The sequence below is a fragment of the Schistocerca nitens genome, chromosome 5 (assembly GCF_023898315.1).
Source record: "Schistocerca nitens isolate TAMUIC-IGC-003100 chromosome 5, iqSchNite1.1, whole genome shotgun sequence".
In the NCBI taxonomy this organism is placed as follows: Eukaryota; Metazoa; Arthropoda; class Insecta; order Orthoptera; family Acrididae; genus Schistocerca; species Schistocerca nitens.
This window is the reverse complement of record NC_064618.1, coordinates 674,459,565-674,478,846: the sequence shown is the minus strand read 5'-3', so window position 1 is coordinate 674,478,846 and position 19,282 is coordinate 674,459,565.

Sequence of the window (19,282 nt, the reverse complement as noted above, 5' to 3'; positions counted from 1 at the left end):
CCTATATGTGCAAAATGGTCCGTTGTTTTGGAAAAATCAATATTTCGGCCTCTTCCATTTTATACATAATTCATACAGCTACAGCTTCATCTAAAATCCGCAGATCACAGAAAACTGCTTGGCGGAGTATAATTTTTACAGAAACATACATTAAAGACCCGTCCATGAACCATGGACCTTGCCGTTGGTGGAGTGGCTTGCGTGCCTCAGCAACAGAATCTGTTGAGAGGCCTGACAAACTAGTGGCTCCTGAAGAGGGGCAGCAGCCTTTTTAATAGTTGCAGGGGAACAGTTTAGATGACTGACAGATCTGGCCTTGTAACACTAACCGAAACGGCCTTGCTGTGCTGGTACTGCGAACGGCCGAAAGCAAGGGGAATTTTTCCAGAGGGTATACTGCTCAGCTGTGTGGGAAAATGATAATGGCATCATGTTGGGTAAAATATTCCTGAGGTAAAATAGTCCTCCATTCAAATCTCCGGCCGGGGTCTTCTATGGAGGGTGCCATCATGAAGAAAAACAAAACTGGTGTCCACGGATTAGAGCCTATCGTACAGATAGGCTGGAAAACCTAAACAGAGAAATGTATAGATCGAAGTTAGTTATGGTGAACATTAGTGAAGTTAGATAGTAGGAGAATCAGAGCAACTGGTCAGGGTTATAAATACAAAATCAAGTAGGGGTAATGCGGGAGTAGGTTTAATAATGATTGCAAAAATAGGAATGGGGTAATCATCGTGAACGCATTATTGTAGTCAAAATAGAAACAAAGCCAATACCTACCACAGCAGTACAAGTTTATATGCCAACTAGTTCCGTTGATGATGAAGATGTATGATGAGATTATGAAAAAATGGTAGGTTAATATGGACGGGGGGGCAGGAGGGGGGAGGGGGAAGGAATGAAAGAGGAAGCCGCCTGGTAGAGTTTCGCACAGGGTATTATTTAATCATAGCTAACACTTGTTTTAAGACTGTTGTGTAACGGCAGGAAAAAGATTTTTGATCTAGATTTTAAACTGTAAGACCTTTTCATGGGCAGATGTGGACTCGGTCCATAATTTGTTGGTTATGAAGTGTAGAGTAAAACTAAATGAATTCCAAAAATGTAAGAAATTAAGAAGATGGGCCCTGGATAGAATGAAAGAACAACAGGTTGTTGAGAGTTTCAGGGGAAGCATTAGGCAACTATTGACTTGGACAGGGGGAAAGGAATACAGCAGACGACAAGTGGGTAGCTTTGAGAGATGATAGTGAGGGCAGCAGAGCAGGAAATAGGTGAAAATACAAGGCCTAGTAAAAAACGTTCGATAACCCAGAGATATTGAATTTAATTGATGAAAGGAGAAAATATAAAAGTGCACTAAATGAAACAGGCGAAAGGGAGACTGACATGAAGTGCAAAATGGCTGAACAGGAATGGCTAAGAGGACAAATGTGAGTATTTAGAAGCTTATTTCACTAGGGGAAAGAGAGACACCGCTTACAGGTAAGTGAAAGACGCATTTAGGAAAAAGAGAAGCAGATGTGTGAATATCAAGAGATCAGACGGAAAACCAGTATTAAGCAAAGAGCGGAAAGCTGAAACGTAGAAGGAGTGCATACAGAGTCTGTACAAGGGATATGAACTTGAAGGCAGTATTATAGAAATGTAAGAGGTTGTAGATGAAGATGAGATGGGAGACAGGGCACTGAAAGGCGTTAGTCAAAATAGGTCTCCGGTAGTAGACGACATTCCGTCAGGAGTACTGACAGCCTTGGAAGAAAACTCTTCCATCTGGTGTGCAAGAAGTATGAGGCAGGCAAAATACACTCAGAACTTCAAAAGATTGTAATAATTTCAATTCCAAAGAAAGTAGATGGCGACAGCTGTGAATATTGCCGAATTATCAGTTAAATATGTCATGGTTGCAAAATACTGACACGAATTATTTACAAAAGAATGGAAATACCGGTGGAAGGCGTCCTCTGAGAAGATCGGTTTGGATACCGGAGAAATGCAGGAACGCGCGAGGCAATGCTGACCCTACGACTTGCCTCAGAAAATAGGTTAAGGAAAGGCAAACCTACGTTTATAGCATTTCTAGACTTAGAGAATACTTTTGGCGCTGTTGAATGGAATACTCTGAAGCTAGCAGAGGTAAAATACAGGAGGCGAAAAGCTATTTACAGTTTATACAATAAACAGACGGCAGCTACTAGTCGAAGGGCATGAAAGGGAAAGGGAAGCAGTGGTTGAGACGAGAGTGAGACAGGGTTGTAGCCTATCGCGAATGTTATTATATCTGTACACTGAGAAAGCGGGAAAGGAAAGAAAAGAAAAATCTGGGGTAGGAATTAGAGTTCAGGCAGAAGAAACACGCAGCAAAGGACTTTGAACAGCACTTGAACGAAAAGGACAGTGTTTTGAACGGGTGATATAAGATGAACATCAACAAAAGCAAAACAGTGGTACTGGAATGTCGTCGAATTTAAACAGGTGGTGCTGAGGGAATAAGACTGGGAAACGAGACAATGTAGTGGATGAGTTTTGTTGTTTGGGGAGCAGAATAACTTATGGTGGTCGAGTTAGAGAGGATATAAAATGTAGACTGACTATGGCAAGAAAAGCGTTTTATTCAGAAAAGAACTTTGTTAGCATCGAATAAATAGTGTTAAGAAGTCTATTCTGAAAGTTATAGTATGGAGTGTAGCCATCAATGGAGGTGAAACATGGATTACAGACGGTCTGAACATGAAGAAAATAGAAGCTTTTGAAATGTGGTGCTACAGTAGAAGATATCGGTTGATAGGATACGTTCTGAAACATCAAGGAATTTTCAGTTTAGTTTTGGAGGAAAGTATGGAGGACAAAAATTAACGAGGGAGACCAAGAGATGAATACAGTAAGCAAGTTCAGAAGGATGTAAATTGCAGTAGTTATTCGGAGGTGAAGAGGCTTGCACAGGATAGAGTAGAATGCTGCATCGTATCAGTCTTCTGACTGAAGACCACAATCACAACATTAAAGTCTGCTCCTTTTCCATTCGCGAGTGGAGTGTGGGGAGACTGAATGCTTCTGCGTCTCTGTGAGAGCTGTTCTTTCCATAAGTTTACCTGCAGTCTCTAGTGGGTAGGCGGCTGAAGAAAAGTCGCATTTGCTACGCTGAAAGATGAGGCCTGCAATTTTTCAAGCACAGTCTTTAGAGAAGTCCGGCTTATTGCTTCCAGTTCTGCCACTTAATGTTTTTCAGTATTGCTGTTACAGTTTTTTGCCAGTTAAATACATCTGTGGCCAGTCGTGCCACCTTCCTCCTATTGACATTATTTGCAAACCATTCCTGTCTCACAAAATGTATCTTTTTGTAAATAGAAGGCGATTCAAAATGAATGGGACAAAAAGGAAGTATTCCTGTGACTACATAAACGATTTTATTTTAGAAATCTTCATGTAGACTGAAACGTTAACTCTCACAGTTTCTACGTACATTCAGAGATGTTTGATATGGGATCTATTTGTGACACGACAGCTGTCTATCCTATACTACTATATCTGCTGCCAGGCCTGTTCCAACGCAGCCCGATCAATCGAGCTACCACGCCGACTCACCCACGCCTTAATTGCGTTAAGTCCTGCGGAAGTGGGAGTATTTTACCAATGTCCTTCACACAATCCCAAACGAAAAAATGCCATTGGAGTAAGGTCATGCGAACTGGGTAGCCACAGCGTGAAAGGTACATCATTCGACCGAGCACGACCAGTACAGCTCTATGGAAGGTGTTCGTTGAGGTGACTACGCACGATGTTACGCCAATGCGGTGGGTCCCCTTCCTGTTGTAAAACGAAGACGGGTACCTCTTCTGTCAGCTGAGTCGACAACCAGAGAGAAAGAGTATTGCGATAGTTTAAGTCTGTAATGATAGATTCTGCGAAGGAAGAAGAATCAAAGACTCTGCGGTTGGTTAAGGCGCAGGAAATATTAAGTTTCTGAGAACCAAGCAGATTTTGTGTACCTCATATTTTCAATTTATTCTTGTTTTCTCTCACACTTAAAAATCAGTGCATAACTATGTTTTGGTTTATTGACTGGTTTTAGCGCCTGGAACATTTGAATTCTATAAGTCTTTAATTACAGTGGCTTCTGCGACATTCTGTTGTCAGCGACACATTCACTTCTCTGCTGGCACGGAGTGTGGATGTCCGGGGGCTTTGTATGAATCTTTTCCACCACTTCAATCTTGACGGATAGCCTCCCTGTGGTTTTCTCCTTCTATATGCATTCTATCTCCTTGAATTGCTTTGTCCATCTAGCCATGTTGTGACGAAGCGGTACTACAGTACCAACTTGGTCCGAAAATCAGTAACATTCGTATTTCCTTTAAATATTTAATTGTGAATGACGATTGTCAATCGCTGGATGAAAAGGTGTCACTCGAAGCTCAGTTGCGAGTTCCGTCAGTCTCTCGTCATCACAGATCCCGCTGAAGTGTGTTTTAATTCCTTTGTTAGGAAATTTACGCTCAGTGGCCTTCATTTCACGTACGTTGAAAGTTTCCTCATGTAGTTTGTGGCATGACTCCTTGGCGCCAGTTACGAGGGCAGTTCAATAAGTAATGCAACACATTTTTTTTCTGAAACAGGGGTTGTTTTATTCAGCATTGAAATACACCAGGTTATTCCCCAATATTTTAGCTACACAACACTATTTTTCAACGTAATCTCCATTCAATGCTACGGCCTTACGCCACCTTGAAATGAGGGCCTGTATGCCTGCACGGTACCATTCCACTGGTCGATGTCGGAGCCAACGTCGTACTGCATCAATAACTTCTTCATCATCCGCGTAGTGCGTCCCACGGATTGCGTCCTTCATTGGGCCAAACATATGGAAATCCGACGGTGCGAGATCGGGGCTGTAGGGTGCATGAGGAAGAACAGTCCACTGAAGGTTTTTGAGCTCCTCTCGGGTGCGAAGACTTGTGTGAGGTCTTGCGTTGTCATGAAGAAGGAGAAGTTCGTTCAGATTTTTGTGCCTACGAACACGCTGAAGTCGTTTCTTCAATTTCTGAAGAGTAGCACAATACACTTCAGAGTTGATCGTTTGACCATGGGGAAGGACATCGAACAGAATTACCCCTTCAGCGTCCCAGAAGACTGTAACCATGACTTTACCGGCTGAGGGTATGGCTTTAAACTTTTTCTTGGTAGGGGAGTGGGTGTGGCGCCACTCCATTGATTGCCGTTTTGTTTCAGGTTCGAAGTGATGAACCCATGTTTCATCGCCTGTAACAATCTTTGACAAGAAATTGTCACCCTCAGCCACATGACGAGCAAGCAATTCCGCACAGATGGTTCTCCTTTGCTCTTTATTGTGTTCGGTTAGACAACGAGGGACTCAGCAGGAACAAACCTTTGAATATCCCAACTGGTGAACAATTGTGACAGCACTACCAACAGAGATGTCAAGTTGAGCACTGAGTTGTTGGATGGTGATCCGTCGATCATCTCGAACAAGTGTGTTCGCACGCTCCGCCATTGCAGGGGTCACAGCTGTGCACGGCCGGCCCACACGCGGGAGATCAGACAGTCTTGCTTGACCTTGCGGCGATGATGACACACGCTTTGCCCAACGACTCACCGTGCTTTTGTCCACTGCCAGATCACCGTAGACATTCTGCAAGCGCCTATGAATATCTGAGATGCCCTGGTTTTCCGCCAAAAGAAACTCGATCACTGCCCGTTGTTTGCAACGCACATCCGTTACAGACGCCATTTTAACAGCTCCGTACAGCGCTGCCACCAGTCGGAAGTCAATGAAACTATACGAGACGAAGCGGGAATGTTTGAAAATATTCCACAAGAAATTTCCGGTTTTATCAACCAAAATTGGCCGAGAAAAAAAATGTGTTGCATTACTTATTGAACTGCCCTCGTATTTCTGAGAACAACAGAGTGATAGTCTATGTCGCAGTGGTAAAACAGTGGAGTCGTAATCTTGAGGACACCAATTAAATATAAGCAGCAGTCAAATGAAAACGAGACAGATGGAAAAAAAACGTAAGTAAATTGTTTGTTATTTTAAAAGTAATCGCCATAACTGTTAATACCTTTATGACAGTGTGAGACAAGACGGCCAGTGTGTTCATAGAAAAATGTTTGCAGTTACCTATGGAAACATCAGTACTCAGGCGTGCAGCTCTTCGTCCGAAGCAAATCGATGGGTTCGATTTCGTTCTCCAGACATTATATTATATTGTAATCGCACGGGGAGAGATCGGGACAGTATGGAGGATGTGTACGGGATTCCCAGCGAAACTTCAGCAGGGTAGTCGAAACAACCTCGTCTTATTGCAGCCCCAGTGTTGCGAAGGTTGCTTCGACTTCTCGCTAGGAATCCCGTACACGTCGTCAATACTGTCCCGATCTCTCCCCACGTGATTCCAATATTTTTGGATCCCTGAAGAAAGACAGTGGTCGCTGATTTGCTTCAGACGAAGAGTTACACGCCTCAGTACAATGATATTTTCATAGACAACAGCAAACGTTTTTCTATGAAGGCATTGACTATCTGGTCTCACACTGGGGTAAATATGTTGACAATTCTGACGATTACTTTTCAGATAATAAGCAGAGCACTTACTTTTTTCACATGAGTTTCTTTCCCATATGACTGCCCCTTATACATGTTCCGCCCCAACCAGATTAAAGTTTTCCTATGGCCCCCCTCCTCTCAAGAAAAAAACAACTTGAGACAAATGCCAGAATGGTTCCATTGGAAATGATACCACCGATTGCCTTACCCAATTTTCTTATAACGGAGCTCGTACTCCGTCTCAGACGATCCTGCCGCCTGCTGGAAGTTAAACCCTAATATCTCACATTTGCTTCTACCAGTGCCGTTCCTAAGAAGTCTTATGACGCATTATCGTCCATACCCTCAGATTGTTGTTGTTGTGGTCTTCAGTCCTGAGACTGGTTTGATGCAGCTCTCCATGCTACTCTATCCTGTGCAAGCTTCTTCATCTCCCAGTACCTACTGCAACCTACATCCTTCTGAATCTGCTTAGTGTATTCATCTCTTGGTCTCCCTCTACGATTTTTACCCTCCACGCTGCCCTCCAATACTAAATTGGTGATCCCTTCATGCCTCAGAACATGTCCTACCAACCGATCCCGTCTTCTGGTCAAGTTGTGCCACAAACTTCTCTTCTCCCCAATCCTATTCAGTACTTCCTCATTAGTTATGTGATCTACCCATCTAATCTTCAGCATTCTTCTGTAGCACCACATTTCAAAAGCTTCTATTCTCTTCTTGTCCAATCTATTTATCGCCCATGTTTCACTTCCATACATGGCTACACTCCATACAAATACTTTCAGAAATGACTTCCCGACACTTAAATCTATACTCGATGTTAACAAATTTCTCTTCTTCAGAAACGCTTTCCTTGCCATTGCCAGTCTACATTTTATATCCTCTCTACTTCGACCATCATCAGTTATTTTGCTCCCCAAATAGCAAAACTCCTTTACCACTTTAAGTGTCTCATTTCCTAATCTAATTCCCTCAGCATCACCCGACTTAATTCGATTACATTCCATTATCCTCGTTTTGCTTTTGTTGATGTTCATCTTATATCCTCCTTTAAAGACACTGTCCATTCCATTCAACTGCTCTTCCAAGTCCTTTGCTGTCTCTGACAGAATTACAATGTCATCGGCGAACCTCAAACTTTTTATTTCTTCTCCATGGATTTTAATACCTACTCCGAATTTTTCTTTTGTTTCCTTTACTGCTTGCTTGAATAACATCGGGGAGAGGCTACAACCCTGTCTTACTCCCTTCCAAACCACTGCTTCCCTTTCATGTCCCTCGACTCTTATAACTGCCATCTGCTTTCTGTACAAATTGTAAATAGCCTTTCGCTCCCTGTATTTTACCCCTACCACCTTCAGAATTTGAAAGAGAGTATTCCAGTTAACGTTGTCAAAAGCTTTCTCTAAGTCTACAAATGCTAGAAACGTAGGTTTGTCTTTCCTTAATCCTTCTTGTAAGATAAATCGTAAGGTCAGTATTGCCTCACGTGTTCCAGTGTTTCTACGGAATCCAAACTGATCTTCCCCGAGGTTGGCTTCTATTAGTTTTTCCATTCGTCTGTAAAGAATTCGTGTTAGTATTTTGCAGCTGTGATTTATTGAACTGATGGTTCGGTAATTTTAACATCTGTCAACATCTGCTTTCTTTGGGATTGGAATTATTATATTCTTCTTGAAGTCTGAGGGTATTTCGCCTGTTTCATACATCTTGCTCACCAGATGGTAGAGTTTTGTCAGGACTGGCTCTCCCAAGGCCGTCAGTAGTTCCAATGGAATGTTGTCTACTCCGGGGGCCTTGTTTCGACTCAGGTCTTTCTGTGCTCTGTCAAACTCTTCACGCAGTATCGTATCTCCCATTTCATCTTCATCTACATCCTCTTCCATTTCCATAATATTGTCCTCAAGTACATCGCCCTTGTATAGACCCTCTATATACTCCTTCCACCTTTCTGCTTTTCCTTCCTTGCTTAGAACTGGGTTTCCATCTGAGCTCTTGATATTCATACAAGTGGTTCTCTTCTCTCCAAAGGTCTCTTTAATTTTCCTGTATGCAGTATCTATCTTACCCCTAGTGAGATAAGCCTCTACATCCTTACATTTGTCCTCTAGCATCCCTGCTTAGCCATTTTGCACTTCCTGTCGATATCATTTTTGAGACGTTTGTATTCCTTTTTGCCTGCTTCATTTACTGCATTTTTATATTTTCCCCTTTCATCAATTAATTTCAATATTTCTTCTGTTACCCAAGGATTTCTACTAGCCCACGTCTTTTTACCTACTTGATCCTCTGCTGCCTTCACTACTTCATCCCTCAAAGCTACCCATTCTTCTTCTACTGTATTTCTTTCCCCCATTCCTGTCAATTGTTCCCTTAAGCTCTACCTGAAACTCTGTACAACCTCTGGTTCTTTCAGTTTATCCAGGTCCCATCTCATTAAATTCCCACCTTTTTGCAGTTTCTTCAGATTTAATCTACAGGTCATAACCAATAGATTGTGGTCAGAGTCCACATCTGCCCCTGGAAATGTCTTACAATTTAAAACCTGGTTCCAAAATCTCTGTCTTACCATTATATAATCTATCTGATACCTTTTAGTATCTCCAGGGTTCTTCCATGTATACAACCTTCTTTCATGATTCTTAAACCAAGTGTTAGCTACGATTAAGTTATGCTCTGTGCAAAATTCTACCAGGCGGCTTCCTCTTTCATTTCTTAGCCCCAATCCATATTCACCTACTATGTTTCCTTCTCTCCCTTTTCCTACTGACGAATTCCAGTCACCCATGACTATTAAATTTTCGTCTCCCTTCACTATCTGAATAATTTCTTTTATTTCATCATACATTTCTTCAATTTCTTCGTCATCTGCAGAGCTAGTTGGTATATAAATTTGTACTACTGTAGTAGGTGTGGGCTTCGTATCTATCTTGGCCACAATAATGCGTTCACTATGGTGTTTGTAGTAGCTTACCCGCATTCCTATTTTCCTATTCATTATTAAACCTACTCCTGCATTACCCCTATTTGATTTTGTGTTTACAACCCTGTAGTCACCTGACCAGAAGTCTTGTTCCTCCTGCCACCGAACTTCACTAATTCCCACTATATCTAACTTTAACCTATCCATTTCCCTTTTTAAATTTTCTAACCTGCCTGTCCGATTAAGGGATCTGACATTCCACGCTCCGACCCGTAGAACGCCAGTTTTCATTCTCCTGATAACGACATCCTCTTGAGTACTCCCCGCCCGGAGATCCGAATGGGGGACTATCTTACCTCCGGAATATTTTACCCAAGAGGACGCCATCATCATTTAATCATACAGTAAAGCTGCATGTCCTCGGGAAAAATTACAGCTGTAGTTTCCCCTTGCTTTCAGCCGTCGCAGTACCAGCACAGCAAGGCCGTTTTGGTTATTGTTACAAGGCCAGATCAGTCAATCATCCAGACTGTTGCGCTTGCAACTACTGAAAAGGCTGCTGCCCCTCTTCAGGAACCACACGTTTGTCTGGCCTCTCAACACCTACGGTACGGCTATCTGTATCGCTAAGGCACGCAAGCCTTCCCACCAACAGCAAGGTCCATGGTTCATGGGGGGGAGGACCCTCAGATTATAAGGCCATAATTCTTCGCAGTTCTTCATATTGAAGTTGAAAAGACCTTTTGATACACATTGTTCGTTATATTTCTTATCCTTACAAATTATATTTGGCGGAGCCTTAAGAACGTCAATAAATCTCTGTGTTTACAGTTTCTTGTCTGCTAACCCAGTGTATCAAAGTTGCTGTCTTTAATGTTTACTTGGCAATATTCAGGGGACTAGATTTTAAATCCCTTATACACGTCTGAAGTTCCCCTGGGGGGTGGGATCCAGCAGAATCATGAACACAAAACAATGTGGGATCGATAGAAACCGCATCCCTGTAGACTGGAATGCGGTGTCTGCTTACGTGACTGATCATTGGAGGCACCATTTGAAACTCTGATTATGTCCTCTCAGAAACAGTTCCTATATACTGAGTGACCTGAAGAGACCCCTTTCTAGGCATGGGGCAGTCTCCTCTCGGCTATTTTGGGCACAGCATTTGTCCAACTAAGGTGTGGGGCAATACGATCGATATTCAGTGTTATCCATCTACACCTATATGACTACTCCACGGTTCACCCTGAAATGCCTGTTAGAGGGTTCATCGAACCACCTTCATACTATTTCTCTATCGTTTTACCCCAGAAGAGCGCACGGGAAAAACGAACACTTAAATCTTTAAGTGCGTCTTCTGATTTTTCTTATTTTCTTAGTATTATTTCTCCCAGTGTAGATGGGTTTTCGGAGGAGAGAGTTTCTGATTAAAATTTCGTGTAAAGGTGTAGCCGCAACGAAAAGCGCCTTTATTTTAGCGATTACCATCCCAACTCGCTTATTATATGCGTTACGCGCTTTGTAACACAAAAAGAGTTGCCCGTGTTTTGAACTTTCTCAATGTCCTCCGACAGCCCTATCTGGTAACGATCATATAGCGCGCAGCAATACTCCAGAAGAGGACGGACAATCGTAGTGGAGGCAGTCTCTGTTGCATGTTCTGAAAGTTCTGCGAAGAAAGTGCAGTCTTTGGTTCACCTTGTAACAACATTTTCTAAGTGATCGTTCCAATTTAAGTTGTTCATAATTGTATGAATTAGTTGAACTGACATATAGGCTGCGGCGCTTAAATCTGGGCAAATGAAACTTAAGTTTTACTAACAGTTATATCTTGGATGGGATATCTGAATATATTCGCAGCACACGCACGGGCCGGACGATCCATTTGTTGTGGGCACCTTCCCACTCTGGTATCCTCTATAATGATGAAGTTGATGCATTAGCCAAACAAGCGGCAACCTTAGGCACCGTCCGGGATCTGCACCTTCCTTATACAGACTACTTACGTGAAGTCAAGGATCACGCAAGACACCAATGGCAGGAAATGTGGAACGTTTCTCAACAGACAAAAGGCGTTATTACGCAGTGCTACAACCTCGGATTCCGTCACAGCCGTGGTTCATGAGGACACATCTGGACCGATCCACGATTTCTACCAACATAAGACTCCGCTTCAATCATGCCTCTTTCCCACAACACCTACATCGGATCAACGTTTACAGTTCACCAGCATGTGAGTGTGATCCTGAGTCGGAAGCCGATGTCAACCACATTTTATTTATGTGCCCCAAATTTGACCGTGAACGGTTGGTCTTTCTGAAGACATTGCTGAGTATGGGCTACCATCTTCCTCAATCAGCTTCTTCTCTTTTGTGTACTAACGACGTTCGTCTATGTAAAGTGATAGTTAACTTCATCAAGAGTACTGGTTACAATCTGTAGGTTTTAATGGTGTACGTAAATTATAAATATGTCTTGCTGATGAAGATATTTCATAATTGGTGTGAATTGTAAGCCAAGACACTTTTAATTATTTTCCAATTCAATTCAATTTTTAAGATATTATGTACAAAACTGTAACAGTTAAGCTTTTTATTCTTGTAAATATGCATTTCTGTATTTGTTTATTCAATTATGTGTACATTGTCACTATGTGTTGCCGATGGCTAAATTGAGTACACATTCAAGGGGAAAAAAAAGAAAAAACTTAGTTTTAAAAGCAAATTTATCAAAACAAAATACAAATGAAAATCCTTTTACATATAAGTAGTGATATCTTTCAGGAATAACATTTCTCGCTGTAACCACCTTCAGCCTCAATGACGGCCTCCAATCATGTCCTGAAGCGACCGCACTCACTTTTTAAAACAGCACTGTCCGTATTCGTGAATGCTGCTTGATAGCTGTGCGTTGAGATGCGGCATTAAGTCGCCTCGTCTTATTGGTAACACTTTCGACTACGCTCCAAACATAGTAGTCGAAGGGGTTCAAATCCAGAATATTCGGTGGCCAGAACTCCGTTCACTAGAACATGTCAACGTTATCCGAGAGCGAGTCTTGGACTAAATGGCTCGTATCAGGTCCTCCTCTGCTATGCGACGCCTTGTTCGCTCGTTGGCGTTCAATACTGGCGCCAATTTCCTCAGGTATTGTCCAGAGACCTCCAAAATCAACGCCTGAATCTTTCTGATGACTGCCGCAGTCCGTGACACGCGTTTCCTCGAATGAGATTTCATCACTGGATTAGCGCAACCTTCCCTAGACTTTCCGAAGCATTATACTTGGCCTCAAAATCGTAATCAGTTGAACTCGGGTACCATTTCAATGGGCGAACGCCAAGCGCGAAGACTTTCGATAGTCGCGGCTCTTCGCTTGTACTTCGCAGCTGTCCGTTAACATCTCGACCGTTTTGAGGTTCTGACTGTAAACTAGATGCCTATGGCTTTCTAGAAATCCAATCGCGACCTCTGGCGGAATTACTATACGGCGGGAAATTAAAACAGAAATTTGTACAGATTTAAGCGCCGCATCCTGTACTTTAGATTCGTCCGATTTATATTGTACGTGCCCGCCTCTCGTGGTCGTGCGGTAGCGTTCTCGCTTCCCACGCCCGGGTTCGCGGGTTCGATTCCCGGCGGTGTCAGGGATTTTCTCTGCCTCGTGATGGCTGGGTGTTGTGTGTGATGTCCTTAGGTTAGTTAGGTTTAAGTAGTTCTAAGTTCTAGGGGACTGATGACCATAGATGTTAAGTCCCATAGTGCTCAGAGCCATTGGAACCATTTTTTTTATAATGTATGCGAAATTTAACGGGTTCCTTTTAGTACCAATGTCGATAACCTCACACTTTTCGTTGTTTAGAGTCAATTTCCATTTTATGCACTATACGGATATCTCGTCTAAATTGTTTTACAATTGATTTACATCTTCAGATGACCTTACTAGACGGCAAAAGGCAGCTCCATTTGCCAGCAATGTAAGAGTGCTGCTTAGACCGTCATCCAAATCATTTATGTAGATTAGGAACAGCTTGAGGCCTATACCAATACCTTGGTGAACTACATGTATCACTTAGGTTATATTCGATGACTTTCCATCACTTACCACGAACTGTGACCTTTCTGACAGGAGATCAAGAAGACAGTCGCGTAACTGATGCGATGCTCCATAGGCACGGAGTTTGATTGAAGCCGCTTGTGAAGAACAGTGTCAAAAGTCATCTGGAAATCTAGAAACATGGAATCAATTTGAGATGCCCTGTCCATAGTACCCACTATTTAGTGCGAATAAAGAGCCAGTAGTGTTTCACAAGAACGATATTTTCTGAACCTGTGCTGACAGTGTCAATAGACATTTTCTTCGAGTTGAATGATAAATAAATTCTTCATTTGTGTGGCCATAGTGTCCGTAGTTGCTTTACAATTATTGAGGATATTTTTGTTATGTCGTTGCAACTACAAAAATGTGTGATTTTTCCCCAGACGCGTTTCGCTTTATTGAGGTAAAGCATCATCAGTGGTCAGTAATTAACTTAATTACATTTTGATTTGCCTTTAAATCGAAAAAAAGGAGTCGAAAGGTTATGTTGGCAACATTAGAAAACACAAACCACAACACATACTTAGAAGAGCAAAAACAAACAGAATACAGTGGTGTGTAAAAAAGTGTTTTGTGAAAAACGTAAGACATGCATAGTGCTGAAGAACAACTAAAAATTACACAAAAATTATCAGTGTCTAACGCAGAAAAACAATGACGTGCAAGCAGACGCCATTTCCCGATCCAAGCGAGAAATGAAGCGAAAATCACCATAAGTACAAATCAACATATTCTTAACGAACTGGTTTTCGATCTAAAACGTAATGATTATATGATAGCGGAACAAACACTGGTAGCAGTTACTTCTGTAAAATATCTGGGAGTGTGCGTGCGGAACGATTTGAAGTGGAATGATCATATAAAATTAGTTGTAGGTAAGGCGGGTACCAGGTTGAGATTCATTGGGAGAGTCCTTAGAAAATGTAGTCCATCAACAAAGGAGGTGGCTTACAAAACACTCGTTCGACCTATACTTGAGTATTGCTCATCAGTGTGGGATCTGTACCAGATCGGGTTGACGGAGGAGATAGAGAAGATCCAAAGAAGAGCGGCGCGTTTCGTCACAGGGTTGTTTGGTAACCGTGATAGCGTTACGGAGATGTTTAATAAACTCAAGTGGCAGACTCTGCAAGAGAGGCGCTCTGCATCGCGGTGTAGCTTGCTGTCCAGGTTTCGAGAGGGTGCGTTTCTGGATGAGGTATCGAATATATTGCTTCCCCCTACTTATACCTCCCGGGGAGATCATGCATGTAAAATTAGAGAGATTAGAGCGCGCACGGAGGCTTTCAGGCAGTCGTTCTTCCCGCGAACCATACGCGACTGGAACAGGAAAGGGAGGTAATGACAGTGGCACGTAAAGTGCCCTCCGCCACACACCGTTGGGTGGCTTGCGGAGTATAAATGTAGATGTAGATGTAGAAAATATAAATAACTTAGTTGCAGACCACTGATGATGCCTTACCTCAATAAAGCGAAATCTGTCTGGTGAAAAACATCACGCAGTTTTTTAGTTGAATGATAATGTTAGAACACAGTATATATTCCAAAATCATCATGGAAATCGACTTCAGTGAGATAGATCTCTAATTCAGCGGGTTACTCCAATTTCCTTTCTTGATTATTGGTGCGACCTGTGCAGATTTCCTGTCTAAGATACTGTCAAAGGAACAATTGGTATTGAATATGGACTGAAATACTTGCCTTCATTAAATCATTTACGCTGCTTTGCTACATCGGGTTTCTCATGTTTACAACCTTTCTTGGTTCGAGTTTTATAACACCTACTTCGTCTTCTTTGCTGAAGGGATCTCGGAAAACCGTCTTTAGTAACTCCGCTTTAGAAGTGCTGCCATCGGTAACATTGCTATTGCTGTCGCACAGTGAAAGTAGTGATTTTGTCTTGCTGCTGATGTACTTTACACACGACCATAATCTCGTCGTAATTTCTGCCAGATTATGAGACAGAGTTCCTTTGTGAAAACCATTAAAAGCATCTCACATTGAGGCGAGCACTAAATTTCGAGTTTCAGTAAATCTTCACCATCTTGTAGATTCTGTGTTCTTTTAAATTTGGTGTGCTTTTTACGTTGCCTCCGAGTCAGCGTTATGACCTGTTTTATATACCACGGAGGATCAGTACCATATCTTAATAACTTATTTGGTATATATCTCTCAATTGCCGTTGATACTGTTTCTTCCATTCCAAGTCACATCTGGTCTACGCATAGTCAGTTTGGAAGAAACTGAGATTGTCTTCTAGGAAGGCGTCAGGAGAATTTTTATCTGCTTTTTTAAACAGACCTACTTTCGAATTATGTTCATGGCTATAGATGTTACGGTATTCAGTATGAGTACAACAATATCGTGACAACTAATCCCTGTATCCGTAATGATGCTCCCTATTTGGTCCACCAGTTTTTAATTTATTCCGGTTATCAAGTATAACCACTAACCACACTAAATGACAGAATCTCCTTCAACCGCCGGCCGCGGTGGTCTAGCGGTTCTAGGCGCGCAGTCCGGAACCGTGCGACTGCTACGGTCGCAGGTTCGAATCCTGCCTCGGGCATGGATGTGTGTGATGTCCTCAGGTTAGTTAGGTTTAAGTAGTTCTAAGTTCTAGGGGACTGATGACCACGGTAGTTAAGTCCCATAGTGCTCAGAGCCATTTGAACCAATCTCCTTCAACCAGATAAACTATTTCTAACAAAAGAGACACGCCATCACCAGCTGAAATTTCATCTACTTTTCCTAAACACCTCTGGTCGAAAAAACTGACTACGACAATGAGAGTGATGTGCTGATCACATGCTCCTCCTTATTCCCATCCAATGACACCTATGGACTGCGAATGACGCGGCGGTCGGTCGGTACGTTGTGCCTTCAAGATCTGTTCGGACTGAGATTTATTTCTAAAAGCCATAAATTCCTTGGTAAGAACTGCTGCTGAACGAATGTCCAGCTTTAGTGCCTTCAACGATTTATGCTTCAATGCTTTCTATGAGAGCTTGGATATGCAGTTCTTTGCCAATACAGATACTACAATTTATAACTGTTAACAAAGGTTTCCTACTTCTACCCTCGTCCTGTGTATGATCTGCACTCTTTGAGACTGAACCCTGTTTATACACTTCCGCAGCCCTGTCTGTAACCTAAAAAAACTAACCCGTTGACTCTACACAGCACACACTACCCGTTAAGCTACGTCCTGTGTGTAACAGCACTAGCTTCCACCGGTACAACTGCGGTGGCCACATTTAACATTAATGTTTTTGGAACAGTAAGGGATAGGAAATTACTTAAAGCTGGTTGAAAGAATCTTTTCAATTGTTATTATTTCAATGAGAAACAGATACATCAGAACAAAGGCAGCAATCGCAATGGTAATCATAAAGACAGACATAGCAGAGTGGAACACCATCGACTGGGACGATCACTGTCGTCAATAGCTGTATACATTTAAACATGAAACAAACTAAGAGCCCTGGCTCCTTACTGTATTCCTTACTCTTAGACAAACATGACACTTCACATAAATCATAACACTGTACAATACAATTCCTTCCATTACATACTGAATTAGTTTGAAAAAGGTAGTTCCTTCTGAAATTACTAAGCGGTTCATAAAGAGGTGCCACAGTTCATCTTTCTAGTGACGCTGTTACATGAAACAGATAAACTTTTACTTCTAGTGGAGATAAAAGCCTGGCTTTTTCATCATCTTGCAGCATTAAAAATTCTCTTCTAAAAGAATTTCAGTGATTTTTTGATTGTCCATCTTGTTTCGGAAAGTATATTTCCTATTTACATTGTCTGTACGTTTGCATCCTACACTTTGATTTTTTTGAAGAACTAATACTGTTTTTGTTATTAGAGCAGATCGTGGTAATTATTTACAGGATACAGTTCAGTATGCAAGTTTTTTGTCTGTAGTACAACGATATTATACCATTTGTTTTCTTCAATGAGAACACGTACATATTTGTAGTTCACCATGTGTGGAATATTTCGGTCAGATACTTTTGTCTTGGCCCAGTACTCTGCGAACTCGAATTATTTTTATAGGAAAGGTTAGGACATCAGGTTCTGTAGGTCCACCAATAGCATCATATAAGGCTCCTAACAGAATGAAATGCAGAAATCTATGTAACAAAACGTCAGCAAAACCGAATGACACTAATGGGCACGAACAGGAATATCGTAATCTGCCATTTCCTTAATCGCCTCGAGTGTATTGTCGCCATCGACTGGAAATTGCTTTTGTGTGTCGGGATCCATCTATATTTTCTCTCGACTTTGACATACCATTAAAATGAGTCATTGAATTTCAATATTATTTGCAAAATGAAAGAAAGGCTAATGACTGAATCCACGGTACACTTAAAAGCATGTGCACCGCAACAATATTACTTAATCTAACACGACAAGATGTTCGCTCATTTAAAATACAGAAGAATAACTAGAACTCCATCTAGTCGATGCGTTGCTTTATAGCGACCATGTTGGACAACTTCAGTTTTATCAATGCTTTGTATAATTTACAGTTTAAAGGCAATAAATAGATATTTATAAACTTTAAAATATGAGCCATACATTATTAATTGCTCGAATCTTTGAGTTGTCGAAGATCCTATGACAGGCTAGATGTGCTGGCACCTCTCACCTTTCCACTACAGCTAATTTGTCGTGTCGACAGTAAATTTTCATTTTTGATACGTATTCATCTAACATCAATGGACAACCATATCTTCACATCAGATTGGTCTTCCCGCATGTTGGATACATGAAAAGGAAAATAGAACATACATTAGACATGCAAAAAATTTGTATCTGACCTTCCACATGGGGAGCAAGAATGATGCGTTGTTGTCCGATATTTGAAACAAAATGACAGAATTTGTGAAAATCAAATTGTGAAATGCGTATAGTTTCTTTCTCATTGAACACTATAGCAACAATCATTACTGATGGTAGCGCGCATTCTCAGTATTGCCTCTGATACGCGTCGAAGAAAAATGGATTGATTTCAAAATAAAATTGGCTCCGGAACTATTTACCATTTACGAGCCTTAGTAATTAAACTCCACTATCAGTCCTGCGGAGACTGCATCTGATAGAAACGAGAACAGCAGATTTGCAGTTCGGAGACAATGCCCACATCATATGCAATCTTAAAACAATGCTTCACCTGGTTACGTTGAAGTCAAATGTTAAGAATATTTAGTTTCTCGCAGCTGTCAGTGAGATAAGCCATTTTCAGCAGAAAATCTCCGTTGCTGATACAGTCTGCCAGAACGCGACGTTTCTCTTTTTTGAAACATAATACGTCTTCCCCAGTTCAAACATTCTTTTTAGTGCTTCACTCCTTGGAAGCAATCGAGCATTACTAAAACAGAGGAAATGAGTGCGTTCAGAACTTACCTCCACGCATAGCGCTTTAAAATGCCCCGAATTTATAGATTTTACGTTAATAATATTAACTGTTTCTATAACCGTTTGCATCATTTCATGAAGGTTGGGGCTAAGTTGTTAAACGATCAGAGCCTCCCGATTGTTTATGCAGTGAGTCCATAATGCATCAGGAACCGCAGCTTTAACATTCGCTTGCAATCCACCACGAATTCCAGACTGAGCGAGCCCCATCTGTGCATACTCCAATCCACCTATTCCATGATAACCGTTCTCGTTGA